The sequence below is a fragment of the Pinus tabuliformis genome, chromosome J (assembly GCF_031772625.1).
Source record: "Pinus tabuliformis cultivar Carrire ecotype Pingquan chromosome J, CPIR1, whole genome shotgun sequence".
Lineage (NCBI taxonomy): Eukaryota > Viridiplantae > Streptophyta > Pinopsida > Pinales > Pinaceae > Pinus > Pinus tabuliformis.
This window is the reverse complement of record NC_142295.1, coordinates 1,195,841,039-1,195,855,588: the sequence shown is the minus strand read 5'-3', so window position 1 is coordinate 1,195,855,588 and position 14,550 is coordinate 1,195,841,039.

Below are 14,550 nucleotides of genomic sequence, written 5' to 3'. Positions count from 1 at the left end.
TATATATATATATATATATATATATATATATATATATATTACTTTTGCAAATTCTTTTAAGGTTTATGAGATTAAAAAAAAAAATTAACATTTTTATTTTATATATATATATATATATTAGCTAATCAACATTTAAAAAATAAAAATAAAAACAACTTGAAAATTCATTAAGTAACCATAATTTAAAAAAAAAAATGGACATAATAAATTTTAAAGTGTGAAAAATAAGTCCTCTAAAAAAGGTATGCTACATCAACATGTTTCAAAATCAGCATGAAAATCACTAACATTTAAAAAAAAATATTTATATCTAATACATAAGAAAATTTAAAGTGTCAAAAATATGCTTTCAAAAAAAGAATTGTATTCTGCATTACCACTTTTCAAAATCTGGTCACGTTTTTACTACCCCTATGAAGCGAGTAATGATATCGGTTATTTAAAGTGCCAAAAACTATGCTCTTAAAAAATATGTGTGTTCTGCATCGCACCTTTTCAAAATCGGGTCAATTTTTTGCTATCGCTACAAAACCGGTAACAGTATCAGTTCTTGTTTCAAAGTTTACATTGTTTCTACCTGTCAAAGTAGAAATATTTATGAAATCTACAATTCAAAGTGGAAATGTGCCCTATATCCTTGTGGTCCATCACAACCATAGTTGTAGCAGGGTTTCTGTCATAGCAAGGTTTCTCTATCCATGCCAATATACTTAGTTACATAAAAATTTCTGCAATGTAGTATTTTCGTAATATCTTAAATTTAAATTTATATCCACTGTAGATTTCAAGAATATTTTGAAATCTAATAGTTAGAAAATTAATCAATTATTTAACCCATTCTAAAATATTCCTAAAATCTACAATAAACAGATTTAAATATGTATTTCATCTACCTATACTAAACAAAACACAACACAAAAATACAAAAAACTACAACTTAAAGTAAAATTTGTGCATTGAAAAGATATCATTTATCTTCCGCATATTTTGTTTTGCATCGATACTTTCGAGAGCTCAGATGATAATGGAAATGATACCACCTCAACTTTGTCCCAACTTGGTGATTTTCCATGTTGTTGATTTTATATATATATATATCTATATATATATATATATGATGCAACATTTTTCCAAGAATAAGATGTAACAGTCCCAAAATATCAACACATAATTAATTAGATTAATCTACCAATTTATAATCAACATGCAATTATCAACTAATTAACATCAAAATTAAAAACTATAAGTAGAGATACTTACGTGTGTTTTCCGAGTTGAATGCTAGTTGAAGTCTTCTAATTGCAACAAGGTTTTGGGGACGACTCTCCACCCAACCATAGGCTCAGTTGCACAAAAACTTGCTACAGCTGGTCACCCCCGAGCACTCAATCAATGTACTACTGCCAAGGAATCCTTTATCTTAGAACACTATTCTCTCAAGAAAATGGATGGTGGAATCATGGAATGATGGAATACTTCTCATCTTCTTCACCATCTATTAAATAGAGCAAACATTAGAAGGGGAACCACATGCACACACTCCATCTATCAACATGCAACTTACTGCTTCTTTTGTTTTTACTTTTTGATAGTTTTACCGATTTTTACTATTTTTTTGTTTTATTTCTTTTGTTTTTTTTTTTTTTTATAGTTATACTGATTTTTACTAATTTCCTTGCTTTATTTCTTTTATTTATATTTATTTAAAACAAGTAATTAATTTATTATGATTTATTATTATTTATTATGATTTAATATTTAATATTTAATATTTTATTATTTATTATTAAGTAACATTACATAAAATAGATGGTATGCCATGTCAACAATGATAATGTTGTGGTTCCCATACTTTTATAGTTTCTGGTTAAACACCATTCTACCCATGACACATAAACCCTTATGCCACTTGAAATCGGCTGACTTTTATTAGAATACATATTTGGATTCACTTGACTGAAAGTTATCTTCTAAAGGATCAAAATCATAATTGCAAGTTAGGCATAAAAGAGATTCCAATTAAAAAAGATGATGAGCAGCTGGAGTACATATGTTTTTATAAATTTCAAAAATTCAAAGTTATTTGTAATTTTTTATTTTAAAAAATCACAAAATGTAATTAAAGTTTTTTCATTTAGAAATATTAAAAATTATAATTAAAGTTTATGTTGATTTGGAAAAAGACTTGTACAGTGGAAAAGACCAAGAATATATATAACGTATTCATATCCACAAACCCAAACAATATATATGGCTGAGTGAATGTGGAAATTGAATCCAGAAAAACTCAGCTGAATTTAATTTGATTGTACATTCTAAAATCCAAACAATATATATAACTGAGTGAATATGGAGATTGAATCTAAATTTAATTTGGTTGTACATTCTAAAATCTAAATAATATATATTACTGAGTGAATGTGGAGATTAACTCTAAAAGTATTTAGTTAAATTTAATTTAGTTATATATTTTTTTTTAATTTTGGAAATTTAATAAACAAAAATAAAAACAAATAATTAACTTTATTCATATCTATCAAACAATTAAATTTACTCTAATATCAAATTTATAAAATATTCCAAAAAATTTCAATCCAATCCAAAAATAAACATGAAGAGAAAACCTTACCAAAAACGGGCAGAAACTTCATCAAAACCATCTAAATGGCCTAGGAAGTCCTTGCCATGGCTTGTGCAACAACCTAGTCAGAAAGTTTGTTAAATCATGAATCTGGTAGGTGAAGATAGTGGTGAAACATGAAGTGCGAAGAAGATTCATCGGCCCTAACACTCGACATAGCCTATAAAATGTGCTTAATCTATTTTGGAGTCCTGAAGTTTATACTCATAAAACCCAAAGCAATGAAGGCTGAGGCATTAAAATGATATCCTCAAATACTACACTACTGGTTGAAAATTTCCATGTAGCAGCCATATCGGAGCCGCAAAGGGGTGAACTAGAACCTTGGTCACGATGTTAACCATTTATTACATGTCACATGGTAATGGTAATTTTGGTTTGACTGGTATATAAAACCATTTTAAGGAATGTATGGCCATCTGCAAATTAAATAATGAAACTAAATTATGATGATGATGATGGTTAACGTCCGCTGAGACCAAATAATGATCTATCGGACCTAAGAAGACAAATTATTTATTTTGATTTAATATTTTATTCCTATGCTCAAAAAGTTTGGAGAGAAGCCTCCCGAGTTCACTATAATTTTGGCATTGTAAAAGGCTAGGAAGGTCAGTATTGTAACAAAGGTTGTGAAATTGAGAGCTAATGTGGTTGTATGCAGGGCACTCTAAGAGGAAGTGGTTTTCATCCTCGATGCTCCCATTCTCACAAATATGGCAGATCCTTTCCATCCATGGCGTTTTAGGAACTACCCAGCGGCCAGTTTCGCTATGGAGCTCATGAGAATTCGTTCTAATCTTTGTTATATTAATTTTCTTTTTTGAGCTAGTTAGAATAGAGAGATACTTTTGATGTTCAAGGGTGGGGTTGATGACCTTCTTATAATAACTTAATTTTCTTTTAGACGCTAAATCTTTCTCACACCACAATTTTTCTTTGAACTTAGAAGTAACAATATCTTTAATGTTATTTATGTTTTGCAAGGCATCATTCTCATTGATCTCCCAATAGTTTAACCAGGGCCTTGTGTCCTTATGCCATCCTCGGTTAAGCCTTACGTGATTTTGGCTGGAATTTAAAGCTAGCTTAGAAAGTCTATGATTGTCTATGTTATTGAGCTTGTGCTTGTACATCAGAAACCTGAGCATAGCTAGGCTCTCAATTGAAGAAAGACCTGCTTCTATAAGGAGAATAGGATAGGGTGTATTACTTTTAATTTTCAGGTTATAAGTTATAAAACGCTTCTGGATTTGCTCAATCTTCCTCCATGATTATCTGGAGATGCTGCAGCCCCAAACTTCACAAGCATATAAGATAACAGGAGTGACTAAAGTTTCAAAGAGGAACTTCTTTTTATCCCACATTACGAGGTTTGCTGTTTTACAATTATTTTCAAGACCAAAATAAGCTTTCCATCCCCCATTGATCCTTTTCTCAATGCTATGGTTCAAGTTGAGCTTGTGATGGATATCAATTCCTAGGTACTTGTAAGAATACACTTCCTCCAAGTTATTATTGTCATACGTAAAATTAGCGCAAGTGTCCTTCTTACATTTGATAATCATAACTTTAGTTTTGTCTGTATTAACAGTCATACCCATGGTAGAGCAGAAATCCTTAAGAAGCTTGAGTTGCTTATCAAGATCAGAAGGGCACCTTGCCAGAAGAACAATATCGTCAGCATAGAGAAGAAGGATAATGACTATCCCAGCTAAGATTGTGCCGCCACATCCTGCTTCTTCTAAATAACATTCGAGCTTATCCATGTAAATGCCAAATAGGGTAGGGGAGAGGGGGCAACCTTGTTTAACCCCGATGTTACACTTAATATCTTTTGACCACCCCTCATTGTTCTTTAGCTTGGCAATTACATTCTCGTATAGCCTTATAGCAGCAGCTCTTAACTCAAGAGGAACCTTTAGATCTTCTAACCTATTCCAAAGGTTGTATCTAGGAACCGTATCGAAAGCCTTTCTAAAGTCTACAAAGCAGCAGAATAAATTGGATTTATCATTACAACATTCCTCCGCAATGATCCTTAGGGTAACAAGGTGGTCTGTTGTTGAGTGATGCCTTCTGAAACCTGCTTGGCCCTTAGCCCGCTTACCTTCACTTTCAAGCCATATGCTTAACGTTTTTTCCAGAATACTACCATATAATTTGGCTAAGAGAGGGCTGATCATAATTGTTCGATAATTAGAGGGGTTATTTGTATCTCCACTTTTAAAAATAGGGATAATGAGGCTCTCAGTCCAGGGTTTAGGGAACCCTTGCTTAACAACTCGATTGAAAAGCTTGTGGATGTGGGGGATGAGGACAGGGCCTCCAATTTTTAAGATTTCTGCCTGGTAACCTTCAATGTCCTTAGCTTTCCCATTCGCGAGGTGATTAACCCCAAACTTAATGTCTTCTAAAGAGAAGACTTCTTTCGTTGTGAGCAGGGTTTCCAAATTATCCATGACATTAGGAGATTCATAAAGCTTTTTAAGATAAGAATTCCAATCATCAAGAGCAATTTTATTATTATCCTTAGTCTTCCTAGTCAGAATCTGCCTCCAAAATTTCTTAGGAGCTACCTTAGAGAGGTGTAAGAGATTCTCCTGTCTTTGACGAATGTACTGCCTCTTTTTCCTTTTAATTAGGGCTTTGTATATTCTTATCTTGTCCATTTTAAGAGAATCATCAACAACTTCTTTAATTGCTCTCCTCGCATTTTTACAATCTTTGTCATACCAAGGATTGGTTTTGCTATTTCTTTTATTATTAGAGACTTCAATTGAGAACTTTTTAATAAAATATGAGAGGGTTGTAGTAAAATTATGATATAGGTCTTCTATGTTATCTATACTAGATAAAGGAGGAAAATTAGTTTTTAATTCATTTAGAAAGAGGTCCTTTTTATTTTTATCAAATATTAAGTTCTTTTGGTTGTAAGTATTATTTTCTATGGGAACTCTATGCATGACAAAATTGAGGGTTATAAGTAAAGGCCTATGATCGGAGTCAGGCTCGTGGTCATTTAAGATGTCAAAGTTTATCATTTCGTTGTATAAAGGAAGATCGGAAATAACGTAGTCTACCACGCTGCTACCAAGTCCATGGATGCAGGTGATCTTGCTAGAATTGGGCCACTTTTTTAGACCATTGCAAATTATGAGATCCTGAGCACTACAGAGCTTGACAAGCTCTGACCCAAACAAATTTTCCCCGAGGTCTTCAGAGCTCCTTTTGTACCTACTAGCCAGGGTAGGGTCTTCGTCTAACCAAAGAGGATTAGGGTTGGAATGACTGCTTAAAATAAGAGCTTGGTTGCTTGAAGTTCGGGCATTGAAGTCACCTATTAAAAGGATATTACCATCATTCTTTAGGCTAGAAATATCATTCTCTAGACTATTGTAAGGGTTAGTTTTATCTAGATTCTTCTTCTTATAGAAGTTAGAATTAATGGGGGGGAAATAACATATTGCTATGTAGGACTTTTTATTATTAATGTATCTGATCTCTATCCAACTAAATTGGTTGTAAGGGTCGCTTTTATAAAGCCTAACATAGGGGGAGATGTTCTTCTTAATGTAACAAGCTATTCCCCCAATGCCTCTACGGGAGGATCGCTTGTTCCATGTAGACCATAGCGTAAAGCCATCTATGTTAGGGACCTTAGATTCCTCGTGCTCCCAAGTTTCAACAAGCAAAATAATATCAACATCATTTGAAATCCAACTTAGCTTGGGGGCTTTGTTCTATGGGAAGCCCCGACAGTTCCAAGAAAGGATCCGGAGCATGTTTGATTGCTATTGATTACTATCTTTTTGGTTTTTGTCCCGAATAAAGGCTTTTCTATTTCTGATTATTGCCCATTTTCCTTCCTTTCTAGCTTCTTTTACCTTTTGTACCTCCTTTCTTAATTCTGCTTGATCTTCTGGAATGAGATCTTCATTTATGAATATTCACGTTCCTTTTATACTTGAGCTTTTACTAAGTATGTTGCGCTTATGATCAGTAGAGCTCACCTTTATGCGGATTAATCTTCCTTTATTTTCAGTCAATTTCCCCAACCTTGTTGCTTCTGTGAGACACACTGTTTCAATTTGTAATCTATTATGTAATTCTGTCTGGACTAAGGCTAAAGTATCCTAAGGTTTAAGGTCCTTTTGTTACGTTCGTGGTCTAATTCTATTAATTTTTTCATTTTGTCTTTAATTGGTTTAATATCTACTTTATCTACCACACTATTTAGGGTGAGACTGCTATTAATTTTTTCTTCTAATTCTTTAATCATGTCTTTCATTTTAAGACCCTCTAACGTATCAGAGTCTCCTTGTTGGGATGGTTGTTTAGTATCTTGGTTTTGTTTTTCTATAACATGCAATCTAGTCTCCATTGCCTCCATTTTATTCTCCAGTAGTTCTATTTTATTTTCTATTTGCTTCTGGATAGTGTTTTCAAGAGATGCAAATTTGTTTTCCAGCACGACTTCTAACTCTTTTTGTAACTTGGCTTCCCTTTCTTCTCTGCGTTTCTCTAAAGACTCTATATACTCATAGAGGCCTTGTAGAGTAACTGTGCTAGGTCTGCCCTTGGTAATCTTTGGTAACTGCGGTGAAGTATTCATACTTGAAGTTATATGAGCAAATATGAATGGCCCACGACAAGGTAGAAACACTGTCATAGCACTTCAATTTATTCGGCTTTTCCGATTTCAAATTTTTGATTGGCTATTTCAAATAGTTCGAGTAATGGCCTTTAACAGGTTTCTGGTCAGGAAGCGAGAAGAACAACACTTGCATAGCTTGAAAATGAGTAAAAAATGTTTTCACAAAATGAAAATCAACCAGATAAGTATATTTATTCATTATCAAATATTTTAATGAGTAGTTTATTTATGTAGCATTTTCTGTTTCTCTTACTTACATAAAGACTCACAACCAAACTTCAAATGATGATAGTTTGGTGATATGAAAGAAGTTCTAAATCAATGATGATAATGTTTCCTTGCAAGAGAAATCTTTATTTTAAATAATAAATTATAAATAAGATTAATAGATGTAACAAAGTATAGTTTCTATTTTATTATTAATTAATTAATTAAAGTTGTGTACAATGTGGAAAAAAGGTAATGAAATTTTTTTTTCACTCTACACAATAACATATCAAAAGGTGAAACCATGTTTGCTTAGATAACATAAATTCACTTACTCTCCACAATAACATATCAAAAGGTGAAACCATTTTTACGTAGATATCATAGATTCACTTACTCTATGACCTAAAACGAGAACTCAAAAAGATGTAGTAAAAGGCATCATAGTTAGAGGCATATGTGCCATATCCCACTGTTCCACCAACATTTAGCCTAGCATCCATTTGTGGGTTGAAACCATGTTCTAGAGCTTCTAGATCTAGATCCTATTATATTTCGAGGGCCATAGCCTATTCTAGTAGTACCACAGCTACTTTTAATTCCGTGGTGTTTTGATAAAAGATCTTGTTCCCGCTAATGATGTTACTACAAATAATGTTTCGACATGGCCTATTGGTTCTATGGATGATTGAAAGACAATATAATCAGGTTCAATTCCAGTTCATATATGCATTCCTACATCAACATATGTTCTTAGTCGAGTTGTTCTGGCATATGCTTGTGTTTCCACCTTAGTGTCATTTTCTTGTGTCGTTCCGTCGTTTCTTCATTTTCCAAGGAGTGTTGCGAATTTGCATGGATTCGATGGAATAATCATATGAGGATTTTTTTCCAAGAAGGGGAATCCCTTTTGGAGAAACTTTTATATATATTAGGGTATAATTATATTACAACGAAGTACAATCCATACATAATTTATATATATTATTGTATAATTATATTACAACTAAGTACAATTTATACATATGTTGTCGACAGCAACCCAACAATGTTTTACAAAAGTTGTGAAACGCAATCCAACATGTATAAGTGTACGCGAGTGAGAAAGACAATATTGCACCATCTCAACCACCCAAAACAACAACGCAGTACGCATACATACGAATGATTACACATATCGTCCACAAGTATATATTTTAATTTTTTTACATATAAAACTATACCAAATATCTTAATTTATATGTCCTGCAGAAGGTGCGAAAATGCGGATGCCTCTTTCACATCCTGCTCCTTCCGCACACATTCCCTGCTCTGCACAAACTGTAAAGTGGAATTCTTTTTGTTATTCTTTGGTGTTTAAAATGCTTTGGAGATGAGAAAAGACTTTTACAAATCAATTTGATTATGGTGTTGTTAATCGTTCACTTATAGCTAAAAGAACATAACAAATTTGTGCAGCATGATGATTTAACTACTCGACCGATTGCTTATCCAAGTTGCGTCTCACTTTGAAAGTAAAGCCAAAATGGTCCACGCTCACGATTATCACACACCTTTCCCTAAAAATTAAGAAACATATTACCCGTATCTGAACGTATTGTAGTTTTGATAGATGCCAGATGCTGGACATATATGTGTTTAGTGCTAGAAGCTACATGCCTCCTCATGGGACCTGCACACGTGTAATTTTTCTACATTGTTATTGACAGACATGTGCAACATACTCTTCATTGGAGATATCCTCTATTGATGAGGATTAGCTACCATTCTGTGACGATGCTTACCTCATAACGAAGATAGGTTACAAGTCGTTTCATTCCATTCCACCTCTAATGAGTGTCTCCTATACATATTAAAACCTGAAGGTTGTACAATCCTCTTTCCGGGATTAATATCTCTAAGAATATTGATGATAGTATATAACTATCATATTTCTTATTTATTGTTGGATTATTTTTTATAAAATGGGCCTTATTTTAATTATAGATTTGATGATTGTTTGAAAATGTATGTGATATGTAATTACTTCTTTCGTCGTTCCTCTTTATTAGGATTAGTCAGACGGCCACCCAGATGTGCATTGAGTCCTCTATTTCTATTAGAGTGAATCAAATAGATTTATTACTGAGCTACAGTTCAGGTGAGACCGACTAAAGTTCATCTTAAATTTTTGTTTTGTCATAAATATTTATTTAAGTAATATGAATAGTTACTTATGGGCGAAAGCATGAAGATGGATAATACTTTTAGGTCAAATGTGGCGATCAAATTTAAGTTTTTCTTCTTTTATTGAATTACACTCCTTAAAATTCATATAAGAATTACGGATTTTGATTCAGAGTAAAAAGACAATATGTGGAGAAATATGTTGTGCTCTTAATGTTATTTTTGAAAAAAAACATAGTGTCGTATAATCTCTCAATTTTCCATTAAATGCAATATATGTCCTTGCAAATTTTCGCAAAACTTAAGAGATTTGTATGTGGTCACATAGCATAATTTAATCTAAATAGTGTAATATATCTATATATATATATATATATATATATATAAAAGCATGATTTACATGGAGAGAACTAAGTTTTTCATATTTAGAAATTTATTTTTTATGTAAAATTCTGTTTTTTACAGTCACATAGCATAACTTAGTTTAAATAGTGTACTATATATATATATATATATATATATATATATACGAGCATGATTTATATGGAGAGAACTACGTTTTTCATATTAGAAATCTATTTTTTTATGCAAAATTTTGTTTTTAATTATTTTTCGAAGTTGGCGAAGTAATATTTCAATTTCATTTTGGAGACGCGCGTAGCATTTTTTTCAAGTCTTTAAATAAATTGAAAAACCATGATACCCTTTTGAAGATGACTCATAAACAAAGATAGGGTATTTTTTGAAATTTTTTCGTTATGTATATTTATGTTATAGATTTTTTATTCAGCCCCTTTCAAACTGTCCAAAAAAATTTCAAGTCTTATGTTTAAAAAAATTAAATGAAAAATATCATATGAATTTGAAAGTGTCAAATTCATATTCCATTGGATAGAGGATTTTTTCACGAATCCAATGTGATCATCTCCGCCACTTAAAGACAATTTCTTCCCTAAATCTCATAGGGTGCAAAATGGGGTTGCAGAGAAATCCGCAAAAGAGGTGCTAAAACTATAATTTTTAGGACTTCAAGAGCTCAATCGAGCATTTTAAATACTCGATCAAGTGCTTAAATTAAAAATTCAAATTGCTCAATCGAGCGTTAAAGAAGCCCTCAATTGAGTGGCATACATGGTAATCCAACAGCTCAATCGAGCCATTAAAAAACTAACCCGCTTGCAGTCTTACGAATTTTTTGTTAATGGTATTAATGGTGTATCATACAGTTCAAGGGTTTGATCGTGCTATTGACTTGGGTTAGAAAACAACTCGATTGAGGGTTTGTTTAAGCGCTAGATCAAGCTATTTTTAAGTGCCTCAATAGCTTGATTGAGCGCTTAAAAATTGTTCGATCCAGTGCTTAACATTACTCGATTAATCATTTGTTTTTCAGCAAAGCGCGCCCTCATTTTTCCAAAATTTGTAACCCATCTTCATGCTTTCACCCCATTTATTTTATGCAATGCAGAGTGCGAAGGTTTACATAGGTAAGACATGTTTTTTATGCAATGTAAAGGTATTTCTAATCATACTTCTACGGAGGTACACACCCTGAATAATTGCAACTTACTGCGAAAAGAAAGTATTATCTATGACCATTGATCATGAAGTTGATTAAAATGGTTAAAAATATTTACATGAGTGTGCAATTAGCAAATCAATAATTAAATAGTAGATATTAAAACCCATAAAGAAATGAATCAAACTTGCAAATCAATAAATTCTACTATCTAATGCAATTGAGCTTGCATAACAATGAATTGGTAACACAATTATATTGTGTAATGCATTCAAACGTGTGTATTGGTGCAATTATACCATATAAAGTAAGCACCCAAGCTTGCAAAGAAGCATTCAACAAGTAATTGGTTGTGTAATGCAAGGGAAAGAACAACCCACAGTAAATTGGCCAACTTTATTTAGTTATTCTCTCTTCTAATAGTAGAAGTTGCTTGCAAATTGTCATTACGCAACAAAATTATGAAGAATATTTGTCATGATGATCACGTGCTTTGTTGGCCATATCAGAAGGTAACTTTCAATCAAACTTATTCGGTTATTTGCAATTTTTATGATATTCCTTGAAGGCATAATTATTTGCATTGTTTTCCAAATTCAAAATGTATTTTTTTTTTCATTTTATGGATCACGGATCACAAAGTTAGACTGTGAAATTGCAACTCCAAAACAAAGTTTTGCCGAACATATGAAACAAAATTGACTGAAGAAGCAAAATCGTGCTTAGTAGTATGAGGGTGAAACACCCAAATCAAATTGATTTGAACAAGTATTTTCCAATCCCCTAAGCATTTATTTCACAAGAATTTATAAACATCAATGAATAAGAATAATATTTTTTATTTACAATTTGTGTGGAGCGGAGAATGTGTGCATGATGGAGAATGTGTGCATGATGGAGAAGGAAAATCACATTTCAACACCTTCTGCATGATGTATAAATTAAGATATTTGTTATAGTTTCGTAGGTAAAAGATTTAAAAATATATACCTTGTGGATGACATGCACAACCCTCATGTGATCCTTTCATCGAACCCATGCAAATTCGCAACACTTCTTGGAAAATGAGAAAATTGTGCAATGACACAGGGAAATGACACTAAGGTGGAAACATAAGCATATGCCAGAATAACTTGACTAGGAACATATGCTAATGTAGGAACACCTATAGGCACCGGAATTAACTTTGTCTGTGTTGTCTTTGCATCATCCCTAGGAGAAATAGGCCATGTTGAAACATCATTCATAGTGACATCATTAAACCGAAAGAAGAGCTTTTATAAAAAGAACTGCAAAACCAAAACTAGCTATGCTACAATTGGAACATGCTATAGCCCTAGGACTATAACAAGATCCAGATCTAGAGGCTTTGAAACAAACTTTCAACTTGGAAGTGATGCGAGGTGAAATGTTGGTGGAAGAGTGGGAGATGGTGCCTCTGCGTCTAACTATGATGCCTTTTCCTATTCCTTTGTGGGTTCTCGATTTAGGTCATAAGGTAAGTGAATCTATGATATTAAAGTAAAGGTTGTCTCATGTTTTGATTCATTGATTGGGATATTGAGACCCAAAGGTATTTGTTTACTCAAAAGCCATTGTAGTAGTTGTATATTTGGAGACATCGTAGTATGTGTTAGGGTCCCACCCTAAACCCCTTGTTTATGTAGTGGTATCAAGTCATAGTAAAGAGTCAATAAAGCCCATATTAATAATTGTAAGTGGTTAACCCGCAATTAATGATGAGACCACAGTTAGTTACAAATGGGTCATGGTATTAAATAGATGGTATTAATAAAACCCATGGTATTGCATGTATGAGTCATATATAAAGGATAGAGACTCACTGCGAGGAGCATCGTGTCTTATTTTTGTATCGAGCTCTGCTCTATTGGAGGTTGCCCCCTCAAAGAGGCCAGTGAACATTTCTTTCCGAATAATAAAATATTTGTTGTTGTCTCTCACTATTCTATGTTCTGGGTATCTTTCTTCGCATATTTTGTATTTGGGTATCTTTTGCAGGTTAAGAGCATAACAAGTGGTATCAGAGCACTTTCCAGGGCCAGTGGGATCTCCATTTCTTAGCAAATTTTTTTTTGGCTAAAGACCTGTTTCAACGTCTTTAAACCACGAGATTTGTCATTGAGCGCATAAACCTGCGGATTTGGGGAGGCATGCATGCAGGAAATACAAAAGGTGGTCACGCTTGTTGGACTCCCTTGTAACCTCTATGGGTACCCCTTCGAGTAGTAGCGCATTAGACAGAACTGCGTACGGATTGTCTTCCAAGTACCTTCTGGGTATATATGGAAGCCCCTTAGCTCCTCTGCAACCTCGCCATAGATAAACCGTCAGTCGTCTTGCTGCTACAGTACACCGAGAACAATACTCGGAGAGATTACTCGCCCGTACGATAAGGTAGTCGGGTTGTACGGTTAAGGGTACGGTTGATCCTCCTTAGTTAGAGCCCTGAAACATTGGGCTGAGTACTACTGTCAGACCCTTATGTATATTGAAATCTGTAGCACCTGACACTCCTCGAGACCATAGTTCCATTTTCTATCTGGGGATGATGGATCATCTCTGCCATATCAATGCGCAAAGGGGTGCAGCAGCAACAGACATCAATATCGCAGTTCCGAGTTAGCATACCAGTCATTCCGATCTATTAGATCCATCAGATCCACAGCAGCAATCTGTTCCACCGCTCAGAGCTATCCGATCCGCCATTCAAATCTCCCAGATCCACCTGATCTGAGTATCTATGTGGGGTTCCTATACCGGGGCATGATTTTCGTAGGAATTTTGGTAGCATTGAAATTTTGAGGATTCAGCTACTGCAGTATTCCTAAGGAAGGAGTAAAACTCCGTTAGGAGTTTTCAGATAAAAAAAGAAAAAAAAAAGTCTGAGATCTCCTGGGGCGCTTATTGGTGATCTAGCTCATCAGAATCAGGACGACGAGCTGAGCATGGTTGTACCATTCAATTCTTAGTGAAAAAAAAAATTGGGTGGTCCCATTTTTCAAGAACATTAGGTCGGTGCATGGTAGAAACTAGAGCTCAAGCTATGGCCATGAAAGGATGGACAAACTTGAAGAATCCTTGCAATCCCTCCAAATTCAGCTTGATCGACTAAATAGCATGATCCCGAGCATAATCCCGACGAGCAAGGAGGAAGCCCATGAGGAGGCATATATTGGCAATGGACATAGTGAGGGTGAGTCTAGCCACTCTCTTCACCTCGGGGGCCCCCGCCAACAATCCTATCCGCAACCTCCCAAGTTGGATATACATAAATTTGATGGTTCTCACCTGACAACATGGATAGCACAAATGAAGCAGTATTTCAATCTGAATAACATC